The 13,304-nt window shown below is 37.0% G+C and overlaps 1 long non-coding RNA gene across 2 annotated transcripts in view; it reads left to right on the forward strand.

Annotated features, from left to right (window-relative positions):
- The window catches only part of LOC118898707, a 34,813-nt gene that overhangs the window by 7,380 nt on the left and 14,129 nt on the right, over nucleotides 1–13,304 (forward strand). The window lies entirely within an intron of this gene.

Raw genomic sequence — 13,304 nt, forward strand, 5'->3', positions numbered from 1 at the left:
ACACGGGTTCGAGTCCTGGTCTGGGAGGATCCCACATGCCGCGGAGCAACTGGGCCCGTGTGCCACAATTACTGAGCCTGCGCGTCTGGAGCCTGTGCTCCGCAACGAGAGAGGCCGCGATAGTGAGAGGCCTGCGCACTGTGATGAGGAGTGGCCCCCACTTGCCGCAACTGGAGAAAGCCCTCGCACAGAAACGAAGACCCAACACAGCCATAAATAAATAAAATAAATAAATAAAGATACATGAAATTGCTAAAATTAAAAAAAAAAAAATGGGACATGCTCAAAAAAAAAAAAAAAACAGCTATCCACAAAGATGCTTTGTTCCAATTTTCCATCCTTTTAGATTGATACAAAGCATTTTAACTACGTAGAAACAGAAAATGAATAGAAAGAACTTTGCATTACATTTAATGAAAGTTTAGGGAGATCTTTGTGGTACATTAGTGAAGTTATTTGGGGAAACTTTAGCCATGTACATTGTGTTGGGGAGGCACCAAGAATTCAAGAATTCTCAAAGTTTGAGTACGCAGTTGCCTTACATGTAGGCATGGTGGCAGCCATGTACATAACAGTGATTTGGAGGATGTTGTATTAGTCAGCTCTTGCTGTGATAATGCTTTGGAACAAATCTCCCCCAAACTCAGTTACATAAATAAGAATTTATTTTTCTTGGACCTATGCGCTAGCTGCAGTGGCTCTCTTTTAGACCTCTAGATGGCTGGTATTGCTCCATGTTTTGGGTCAGTTTGAGGTCTGTCCCACACATCTTACTGTGGAGCCCAACTGTGAGGCCTCAGCTCCCAGGCCCTGTCTTCTCACGAAGTTCACTGAAACCTAAGGTGAGCCCAACCACACAAGCCCACTTAAGGCCTCTGCAACTCATTTAAGGCCATCATGTCTGCTCACACTTCATTGGCCAAAACATGTCACAGATCTAAGTTGTATTTAGAATACGTGTATTTGTTTAAAATTGGGTGTTCTCACAGAAGAATATTGCATTTTGCACAGTGTTACCTTAGCATTTTCATTGGCATTTGCAAACGTGATAAACGTTGTGTGCACTTTTTCACCTTTGAGAACTTTTTGAAATTGTGGGACAATTTCTATGGGAAAAGAGGAAGGTACACTTTAGAACTCAACTCTAGTTATGGCATTGTTGGGAGAAGAATTAATGATGATAAGGTCAATACAAATGAAAGCTTTGGGATTCACATATTCATCATTAACAGCAGCATTCTACAGAACATTCCTGGAGAATTGTGATGCTAGCTTTAGGTGATTTCTATCATAAATCATTATAATTTGACAAAGCCACTTCAGTAAAACATACATCATATAGTACATTGCATTTTAGTTTTTCCTAACACTCCACAACTTATCATCAAGACTGTACCTTAACACAGAAACAGAAACAGAAACAGAAACAGAAACTGAGTGAATTCATTGTTAGCAGACGGGCTTCACCAGCAATACTAGTGGAAGTTCTTCAAATGATAGCTGGCAGTAACTCAAGCCATAAAAACAAAACAAAGAATGCTGACTAGAGCAGTTGTGTAGGGAATTATAAAAGATAATGTAATTTCAAATTTCTTATCCTTTCTTCTCTTAACTAATTTAAAAGTAAGTGCATAAACAATATGACTATATTTCGATTGTTCTGTATATAACATAAAGAAATATCATACATTTGATGATATGGCACAAAGAAGGCAGTGAGAACAAAGCTGTATTAGAATAAAAATGACAGCAGATCATAACCTGAATCTGCAGGAAGAAAGGAAGAGAGCCAGAAATGGTAAATAAATAGATTAACCCAGCAAACTCTATAAATATTTATTTGCTCTACTTTCTTCTCTAAGCTCCTTTAAAAGATAAGGTTGTGTGAAGTAATAATTATAATAATATGTTGTTTAGTATGTAACATATATAAATGTAATAAAAACAAAAAAGAGGGAAAGGAATACAGCTCTCTAAAAGTACAGTTTCTGTTTCTCACTGGAATGAAGCTACTATAAATCTGAAGAGATTCTGTGAAGATGTATTACATAAACCCTAGTGCAGCCATTACTCAAAAAAGTGGTTAAAAATCATTAAAGGAATTAAATGTTACAATAGAAAATATCCACTTAATATAAAAGGAAAATGGAGGTACAACAAAAATAACAAAAAACAAAAACATGAGGCATGTAGAAAACTAAAGGTAAAATGTTAGACATAAATAAATTCTACCTTATCAATAATAAAAACTAAATGTAGTGAATTAAACAATACAATCAAAAGGCATATATTGTCAAACTGCGTTTAAAAACATGTTTTCTACAGGAGACACTCCTTGGATTCAAAGGTCTAATGTGAACAAAGTAAAAGGATGAAAAAATATACATCATGCAAATAGCAACCATAAGAATGCTGAAGTGGCTATACTAATACCATAAAAACTAGACTCTAAAACAAACAAAAAATTACTAGATATGAAAAGAGACATTTTATGATAAAAAAGGGAAGATATACAAAAATTATTAACATATGTGCCCTGAATAAGATAAAACCAAAGTACATGAAGAAGAAAATACCAAAATACATGAATAATTGAAGGAAGAAATAGATCATTCCACAACATTAGGTAGAGGCTTCAGTACTCCACAGTCAATATGGATAGAACAATTAGGCAGAAGATCAATAAGGATATAGAAGAATTGGACAACACTATGAATTATCAAGACCTAATAAATGTCTACAGAACACTCAACCAAACAGTAAAATATGCATACTTCTCAACTACACGTGAAATGTTTTCCAGCATAGATGACATGCTAGGCTATAAGACAAGAGATTGAAACCCACATACATTGCTGGTGGGAATATCAAATGGTGCAGCCATTTTACAAAACAGCTTGACAGTTCCTCCAAGTGTTACATATAGAGTTACCCTATGACCCAGCAGTTTCACTACTAAATATATACCTAAGAGAAATAAAAACTTCTGTCTACACAAAAGCTTGTATGTGAATGTTCACTGAAGCATATTTCTGAAAACAAAAGGTGGAAAAAATTCAAATGTCAATCTGACAAATGAATAAACAAAATGTGGAATAGCCATACAATAGAATAGCATTCAGCTATAAAAAGGAATGAAATATTGATCCATGTTACAACATGGATGAACCATGAAAGCATTATGTAAAGTAAAAGCAGCCACTCACAAAAGATCACATATTGTATGGTCCCATTTATATGAAATGCCCAGAAGAGCAAATCTGTAGAGACAGAAAGGAGATTAGTGGTTGCCTAGGGCTGAGAGGGTTGAGGAGAATGAAAAAACTTTGTTAATGTGTAGTGGGTTTTTTTGTGGGGGGACGAAAATCTACAATTGGATTGTTGTGGTGCTTACACACGTCTTTTAGTGGTTACACTAAGAATCACTGAATTGTATACATTAAAGGGTTGAAATTATGGTATGTAAATTACATCCCAATAAAGCTGTTAAAATTATGATAATTTTATATTTATAAATTTGCAAATTCATCCAAAATTACACATTCTTTAAAAATGCAACCTAACAAGACTAACCCAAGAAAGAAAAAATATCTAAAAAATCTATATCTACTCAGAAAGTTGTTTGTGTACTTAAGTACCTTTACAGAAAATGATTTCCAGGGATAAATGGCTCTCCAAGTAAGTTCTTCCAAATATTTAGGGAAGAAATAGTGGTAATCTTACATAAAAATCTTCCAGGAAACAGAAAAGAATATATTGCTCCAAATTTTTATAATCCCAACATAAGCTTCAGATGAAAACTAAAAAGAATATTACAAGAATAGAATCACAGGCCAGTTTCTCCTTTGAACATGAATGCAAAATGTGTAAACAAAAGCACAAACTGTATCCATGGTATGTAAAACAGTAATATATCACAATCAAATTGGCTGTATTCTAGTAATGCAAAGTTGGTTTAATGTTCAAACATGAAAGTGATCCCAGGAAAGAATTAGAATGGGGAAAAAAGTCATTTATAAAAGAAGTCTTGGGAATTCCCTAGTGGTCCAGTGGTTAGGACTCGGTGCTTTCACCGCTTGGGGCCTGGGATTCAATCCCCGGTCAGGAACTAAGATGATGCAAGCCATGAGGCAGGGCCCAAAAAAAGAAAAAAAAAAAAAAAAAAAGAAAGAAGATAAGAAGTTTTAACCAGGAGAAGCACAAGATTGAATAATCATAACAGACAACGCCTTATGAAACTTATGTGAAGATTATGGAACATTCTAAAATTTTAAAACAAAAAGAAATTGTTAAAGATTCAAGAGGATGTGACAAATATTGTACATAGGCAAAAAATAAAATAAAATAAAATAAAATACACAAATGATGAGAGCCCAAAAATCCAGATGCCCAAGTCCCGTCTCTGAAGATTCTCATTCAATGGGTTCTGCATCTCCTCTATGTTTAAAAACATACAGGTGATTCTGATACGATTCATAGACACAATGTAAAGCTTCTGCTTTACAGGAAATAATACCAGATTATTTTGTTATTTTATAGTTATATTAACAGGCTGTACTATTGACGGATAAGTCTGATGTCAAAATGCACTCCCCACTAGGGATAAAAAAGGAACTAGTACTCTCTTCTGCGTGGCAGCATGCATATATTGCAAAGGCAATTATTGTAGGAATCCAAATTAGTGGAACATTTTAGAACTGGAAGACTACGTAGAGATCATCTAGTCAAGCTTCCAACTATTATAGTTGTGAAAACTAAGGCCCATATAAATGAAATGATTGATCTCCAAAGAGCGTTAGTGAAAGAGTATGAAATAAAACATATCTCTGAACTTTTAATTTAGTGCTATTTTTATTAATCTCAAGTATTAGCTCAAACTTCAGTGTGACAGTTTTGGGATTGAATTCTTGCTCGAATTTACTGGTTCTGTGCCTTTTAGTAAGTTACTACAACACTTTTAAATTTATTTATTTATTTTTGGATGTGTTGGGTCTTATTTTCTGTGCAAGGGCTTTCTCCAGTTGTAGTGAGCAGGGGCAACTCTTCATCGCGGTGCGCAGGCCTCTCACTATCGCGGCCTCTCCCGTTGCGGAGCACAGGCTACAGACGCGCAGGCTCAGTAGTTGTGGCTCATGGGTCTAGCCGCTCCGCGGCATGTGGGATCTTCCCGGACTGGGGCACGAACCCGTGTCCCCTGCATTGGCAGGCGGATTCCTAACCACTGCGCCAACAGGGAAGCCCTACTACAACACTTTTTTTTTTTTTTAATTATTTATTTATTTATTTATTTATGGCTGTGTTGGGTCTTCGTTTCTGTGCGAGGGCTTTCTCCAGTTGCGGCAAGCGGGGTCCACTCTTCATCGCGGTGCGCGGGCCTCTCACTATCGTGGCCTCTCTTGTTGCGGAGCACAGGCTCCAGATGCGCAGGCTCAGTAGTTGTGGCTCACGGGCTTAGTCGCTCCGCGGCATGTGGGATCTTCCCAGACCAGGGCTCGAACCCGTGTCCCCTGCATTGGCAGGCAGATTCTCAACCACTGCGCCACCAGGGAAGCCCCCCTACTACAACACTTTTAACTTCGCTTTTCAGATATGTAAAATGGTGAGCCTTGACTGATACAGTGTATGAGATAGCCTAGCACTGTTCTAAACACATACAAGTACTTAAAATGTTTTGGCTCTCATCCCTCTTAAACAAGCTCTATCCTCTGAACAATAAAAGTGTTTTTCAGCTAGCAAAGCACCCCAGAGCTGACCACATTCTGGCAAGAGATATAGGATTCTTTTTCTTACTGGGGGGTTCTTTAAACCTGATATTTGAACTGCACTGAAACATGAACTTCTCTTGTTTATACTGTATTAATGGATTTGATAGATGAATTTTAAAAAGTAATAGGTAGGAACTAAGCTGCATTACTCTCAAGAAATATAATTCGATAGGGGTGGCTAGAATGATAAACAGTGTTTGGACAGGGAGTCCGTATTGGATATGAACAACCTGTACTCCCATTCGTCTATTAAGAATAAATAGAATCCTTTCAAAATCTGTTTTAAAGGGCAGTTAGTTTCTTCTGACTCATTTACGTTACCTGCAAGAAAAAGACAACCTCCTGAATCCTGGTTTAAAAGGCTTTTAATATAAAGCAGATAATTTTTGCAACATTTTCCAAACTTTCCATTATCAAATTGGCTGAGGCTTCTCAACGACTATCATTTCACAACAATATCTCCATTTTCACCTTCTTTAAAGAATTGGCCTAGCAGATGTGCCGTTAAAACAGAGCTTCACTCTCAACATCTTTTTAAGTTTGTATTCAAACAGTATGAAGAAAACAGGATCAGGGAATTCAGCCATAAAAGTGAATGGATTACTGATACATGCTACACCATGGATGCAACTAAGTGAAAGAAGTCAGACACGAAAGGCCACATGTTGTATGGTTCCATTTCTACGAAATGTCCAGCAGTGGCAAATCCATACACACGGAAAATATTATACATTAGTGGTTGCCAGGGGTTTGGAAGAGAGGGAAATAAGGAATGACTGCTTAAAATGGGTGTAGGTTTCCTTTTGGGGTAATGAAAATGTTTTGCAACTAGGCAGTGGTGATAGTTGCACAACATTGTGACAGTACTAAATTCCACTGAATGGTACAGTGAGTTGTAAAATGATCAAAATGCTGAATTTTGTGTTATGTTCATTTTACTACAATAAAAAGGAGAAAGAGTTAGGGAAAGACTTTGAGTTTGGGAAAGTAAGGGGAACTGGGCAAGAAAAAGTCAGCTCTATTATTCAGTTTTCTCTCAGCTCTCCCAGTGCATTAGTCCTCAGCAGAAAGTAGCCTGAACTTGTAGATGACAGTCATTCAACAGAGTCCAGGGAAAAGTGAATAAAATAAAACCCAACTCTTCTTCTTTAGCACATCTATGACAGGGTAACTTCCTGCTCAGCCACATGGACATTCATGAGGACGTTTCCATTTAGGTCTTCTCTACTTCAGTACTTTACTCACAGCTCATTCACACATGTAGGCAACAGCATTCCTTAATTCCATGGACACTGCAGTGCTGGTTGTGATCAGTCTCATGAAAAGAAAAGGAGGAAAAAGCCTCCACATTGGCTTGGTGGTCTTGACATGAAATGTATGCAGAAGACAGCTTGATTGTCAAACTGGAAACTTTTCTTTTTATCTCTCCTATCAGGTCTTCTGCCCACTTCCCACCCCCTTCTTTCAAACAGGAAAGACACTAATTAGCTACTTTTTTTTTTTTTGTAAAACAACTATTGTTTTAGATTTCTTGTTCGGTGAATGTTATTGTTTTTACTGCCAAATGAGCCTCAGTGTTTGATGTAGGGGGTCTCTTGGGAACTTAACATTTTCAAGTTTAAGTGGAAAAGCTTTTTTGTTTGAATGGGCTTTTACTGGGTGCTTCAAGATTTGCTCTTGGTTCTTTGACGGGGACGTTTTATTCTCCCATACAATTCCATGAACACTTATACACTGGCACTTAGTTTAATGGCATTTTCTATTTATAAATGTCTTTGAAACACATACTGTCAATTATTTGAGGGTAATGACCATGGCCATTGTTAGCACATCTTATATGTGCACGGTGTTAATTTTTGAGTGTCATCTGGTCTACCATCAGTGCTTCCCTCTTTCTTTCACCCAGTTTTCTCCCTCATTTCCTTCTCCAAATTTGTCTCATTTTTCTACTTTCCCTTTTGCTTCTCTATTCTTGCTTTCTCTTTCCCATTGCATCTGTCATTCTTCTTCTTCTTCTCCTTCTGACTTCATTATTATGGCTAGCCGAAACCTTTTCTAGTATGTTCTCTATTTTCCTTGTCATTTTATTGCCATCCACAAACTCTTACAGAATATTCTTGGTTGACTCCCTTACTTCCTAACATACCCATGTACTTCATGATCATTTTAGAACATAGAAAAGGGTTGGAATTTTTTAAAATAGGTAATTATAATCAGTCTTCTTTCACCTCTGGCATAAGACTCTTCTTCCTCAATCTGACCATTCTTAAATCTAGAAGCACTCCAGCTCATTGGTCCTCCTTACCCCCATGTCTAGGCCAAAGAACTTGTGAAACCTTAGCCTTGTTTAATACTTGAATTTATCAAAACATAAGAGAGCTAATTCTGCCTAAGGGCACCAAAGAAGAATAAAAATGCCACAGATAAACATTTAGTCCAGTTTTATCATGGACTCTAAGTGCCTAGTTGAGTGCTAACCATTAAATCACTTGAACAACAGGGAGCTCATGACACAAACTAACATGTTAATTGTATAGACACTTCACTTCACCATTACTCAATGTAGCTGATAAACTGCATCCAGTTAGCTTAAATAACATGAATGATGGATTTCCTTGTGTATATAAATTGGGAGTTTCTAAAGGTTTCTTTTTCCCCTTGTACAACTGGCTACCACCTCGCTTGGTCACTGCAATAGAAAATGATGACTAAGAAACACATTGTCTCAATATCAGTGGACATAATGTCCTAGTATTCTACAAAAATCTCAAAATTCTTAATCTAAAAGATAGATCTGCCAATATCTTATTTCCTTATTCTTTGTTAATATAAACATCCGATCTATGAAGGTCTCAGTTTCCTTACTTAGAATATGAGGTGGATAGATTTGTTAATATCTAGGGACCTTTCCAATTTTAATATTCCCTGGGTATAAGGGCTGAGCCAAACACGATGGCTCCCTTAATCATTAACCTCGCTCATGATGAAAGTTATCAGCAAGTTCTACTTGTAAGAGATCAAACATTCATATCCATATATATGGTAGCACATTGACTTTTACAGAATTCAAAGTAACACAGCACAGTTACATTCATAGATTTAAGGTCACTGTGCTATACTTTATAATTTTTCTTTTCCCTAGGAAGGAAATGTAGATCGCTAGGAAGGGATTTCTTTCTCTGCCTTTTAGTAATGTAAGCCTTTTATGATCTCTTGGATCCTAAAAGATGGGTAGGGTTTTGGCAGGTGGAGCTTAGGAGAGACCTTCCAGGCGGCAGGGACAACATGAGAAAGGGCAGAAGGAAGAATGGATTTTGAGAAGGACTTGTTATCTTACATGATGAGAGCAGCGTTTCACAATCTCTGTCCTGAGGAACACTGGTTTTTGATGATGTTAATGTAGTTACAAGACAAAAGCATTTGGGAAGAGCCGTACTCTACACCCCGACATGAAATTCAAGTTTCACTTTGTTACATTATATACTCTGAAAAGTTTTGGAGGAAGGAATTGATTTCATTTTTTTAATTCAGTCTTACTCACACTTACTTGACAAACCTATATTCAGCTGATGGGACTGTATTTTGTGAAAGGCCAATCGGAGAAATGCTGAGATGGAGCTTAGGATATTTCTTGTTGGGACAGGCATGTGATTATTTTTCTTATAATTCTTTACTGTTTGTCCTAACAATTGTTACTTTGCAGGATTCAGTTTTTGTTTTTCTTTTTTACATCTTTATTGGAGTATAATTGCTTTACAGTGTTGTGTTAGTTTCTGCTGTATAACAAAGTGAATCAGCTATATGTATACATATATCCCCAGGTTTCAGTTTTAAGCCTTCTGTTTTTACTTGAGTCATTGGGACTCTGAGAAAGCTCAACAATTCTGGGGTCTTATCTCTTATGTAGTTTCCAGGAGCTCCTGGCACTTACCACTATTTCCTCTTGATTCTGTTCCTCCGACTTCAAACATCTTACGATTATGAGCTGATTGTTTTCTCAGCCTCTAGTGTCAAAACCAGGTACCTTGCTCATCTTCATTGTCTCAGTTACAAGGTGCAGTATTTCCCATGTTTATATGTGTCAAAATATAAGTCAGGAATTGATACATAGCATATGCTTAATAAAAATTTTATTTCCATTTTTTCTTTGTTCAAAGGTATCCAAACACTGGCAAACTTCTTAAATTGAAAAGAGAGTCATCTAATTTATTCAGCTCATTCAACCATCAATATTGAATATTTGTCTTTTTTCTTACACATATTTCTTGTATTCCAATCGTGACATTCTAGAGCACAGTGAGCACATTTATAACTTATTACTGCATTACTACCTTGGCTATTCCTTGACCAAAATTTACTTCATACAACTGACAGCCTAATTAACCTACTGGAGTTTTTTTTTTTAATGTATGCATACAAAGAATAAACACCAATTGCATCGCTAATAACTGAATTTTTACATCTCTATGCACCCATATATCCAACACCAGGTCGAGGTATTATAAAATATTTCTAACACCCTACAATGTTGTCTGTTACTACTTTCTGTTCCCTACTCCCCCAGGGCAACACCTAAACTGACCTCTATCACCATATATGACATACATGGGAACACAGTGTGTATTCTTTGGTATCTGGCATTTGGGCACGTATCATTATATCAGTAGTTTATTCTTTTATTGTGTTTCCCTGATTTTTTAAACCTAGACATTCATATAGTGTCAAAGAACCACTGATTTCTTAATATTATTATGCTGACCTCCATCTTCAGGGGCTTTCTACATTCTTCCATGTGTCTTTCCACCCACTTTCTCTTCCGTCTAATTATGTTTCATTTAACCCACCTCAGCCAGCCTTTCCCCCATATTCCCCAACACGTAGCACTCTTGTGTTCAGCCAGTTTTGTTCCCTATTCCATAAGCCCTCTGTGCCATTCCTGACACTGTGCCTGTTCCCTGCCCGGAAGGCCTGTTCCCTACCCTCTACTCTCCTTCCTATATACTTGTTCAAGACTCAATTTAAATGCTACCTGTTCTAAGCACTCTTCTCAGAAGAAGCCAGTGCTTTTTGGAATCCTTCTTTAATGAAATCCCATAGCAAGTGTAATCTGTCCTCCCTGATCTGGTAATTAATTATCCATTGTTCCTATCATATAGTGTTTGTTTTTCTTATGTGCTGTTATTGTTTATTTAAGCTGATTATAGTGACTTGAACCAGGAACTCGGTCATTTTCCTCTTCATTCTAGTGCAAGTTTCTGTGATATGGAGTTAAACTCCTTTTCCCTAACTTCCCATTCACCCTCAGCACTTGTTAAACATAAAGTACAAGTGAAACTTATTGGTTAACAGGTTTTTGTGGTCCTTGATTCTGGTCCCTAGAGCTAAGCTGCACTTCTGTCGTGCTACTTTGACTGATTCCTTATTGTCACATAACTCAGGAATTAACTAAATCATTACAAATTTACATACATATAAGATATTATTAAAAAAACCAGTGGCTGTCACAAGTTGAGGCCCGGAGGAGAGTGTTGTATGAGGCCTAGTTCGGTGGGGCTCACACTGAATGCTCGAGCTTTCCGATATTCCACTGTAAGTAAGAAAGAGGTATGCAAATATATGCTTAATATTTAACAGTGTTGATAAAAAAGAGAAGAGAGAAAGGGACGACAAGTACTTTGAGGGCTTTTTGGAATTCATGAACAATTATGATTGGATGGGGAAAAAGAAAAACCGAGGGCTAACCTCCCACAAATGAGCTCAGGAAAGAGAAAAGGGCTCATCTGGTATGCAGGTAGAGAGGTTTGACCTACAGAAACTTAGAAAACCTCAACAATCTGAGCAGTGTTGGCAAGAGGCAAACTAAAGGGCTAACGAAAGTCTGCAAAAGTCTCACACAAAGAACTTTGGCATGGTGTTCATCATCTAGCTAATCCTAACATGCAGACATTTATGAGAGTAAAGTCAGGTCTTTGCCAGAGTGGGTTCCTTATTTGGGCAACTGGGTCAAATGAAGAAAGGCAAATGTAGGCTGCCAGAGTAAATAAGGAGAGGAAAAACGAAAAGAACGAGACATACCATTCATCAGTGATTTCCCCCCAATATTCTTAGCCTCCACCTTATCTCCATCTTACTGGTAACACAGGAACTAGACTGAACAATCAGGTAAAAGGTCTCTACAGAAACTGAGGTAATATAGAAAATAAAAAAATAAAACCTAAAATTGTAAATTTTCTTCCTAGGGGTAATTGAGATGACAGTTCAGTAATAACATAAGATCAGTTGAAGTCTAAAGAAATTCTAGAAAACCTGGATAAAGTAAGAAAACATCTGTTCGCTGGCATCAGAATGTTAGACAGACACCAAGACATGTGGGCCAAGTTCTGGAGAGAAGGGAAACACAAACGCAAGGTAGACATTTGGTGTAGCTTTTCTCCTTGGGGCATTTGCTGATTCAAATCTTACAGCCTAGGAGCTGAAAAGCCAAGGAGATCAAAAGACTCTAACTACAGAAGCCAAATGGCAAGAGCTCAAGCTAAAGGCAACAAATAATGGAATGACAAGCTAAGTGTATCTTTAGTCTCACAGGGCTGCAGGAACCATTACATTTAAAGCCTAACAAATACAAGGGTAGTTGGGAATAGGGAGAATCCAAACGTTCACATGGTAATCCCAAAGGGCAACACCCATAGAGGAAGGACAAGACAGAAATAGACCAACCTTCACACAGACTGAAAAACAGCTTTGAAAGAGCTCAAACAGAGAATGGACTAAGGTTACCAGTCCCTATAGTAACTGTCTGCCATGGGCAAAAGGAAATCTTTTCAAGAGAAAGACAACAACGTCCAGAATGTGGAGGTATCTTTATAGTTTCCTAAAATAAGTTAAACCCAATTTTAATATAAAAAATAATTTGACATACCAGGAAAAAGACGAAATGATCAAAAGCTCAAAAAAAAAAAAATAAGAAAGAAAGAAAGAAAAAAGACAATATAAATAGACACAGGAGGACAAGAGTTAGCAGGCCTTGGTTAAAAAAAAAACAACAAAACAACTATGATTAAACAAAGAAAATATACACATGGCAAATAAGCGTATGAAAAGATGCTACACATTCCATGTCATCAGTGAATTTTAAATTAGAACAATAATGAGATACCACTACACACCTATTCAAATGGCTAAAATCCCAAAACTGAAATACCGAAGTTGGTGATGATGCAGAACAATTGGAATTCTCATTTGTAGCTAGCAGGATACTTGGCAGTTTCTTACAAAACTAAACGTACTTTTACCATACAGTGATCTAGTAATCATGCTCTCTGGTATTTACCCATAGGAACTGAAAAGTTATGTCCGCATAAAAACCTGCACATGGATGTTTATAACAGTTTCTTGCATAATTGCCAAAACTTGAAATCAACCAAGATGTTTTTCAATAGGTGAATGGATAAACAAACTATGGTATATCCGTACAAAGGAATAGCATTCAGCAATAAAAAGAAAAGGCTATGAAGCCATGAAAAGACATGCAAGAAGCTT

Source organism: Balaenoptera musculus, chromosome 8 (genome assembly GCF_009873245.2).
Source record: "Balaenoptera musculus isolate JJ_BM4_2016_0621 chromosome 8, mBalMus1.pri.v3, whole genome shotgun sequence".
NCBI lineage: Eukaryota > Metazoa > Chordata > Mammalia > Artiodactyla > Balaenopteridae > Balaenoptera > Balaenoptera musculus.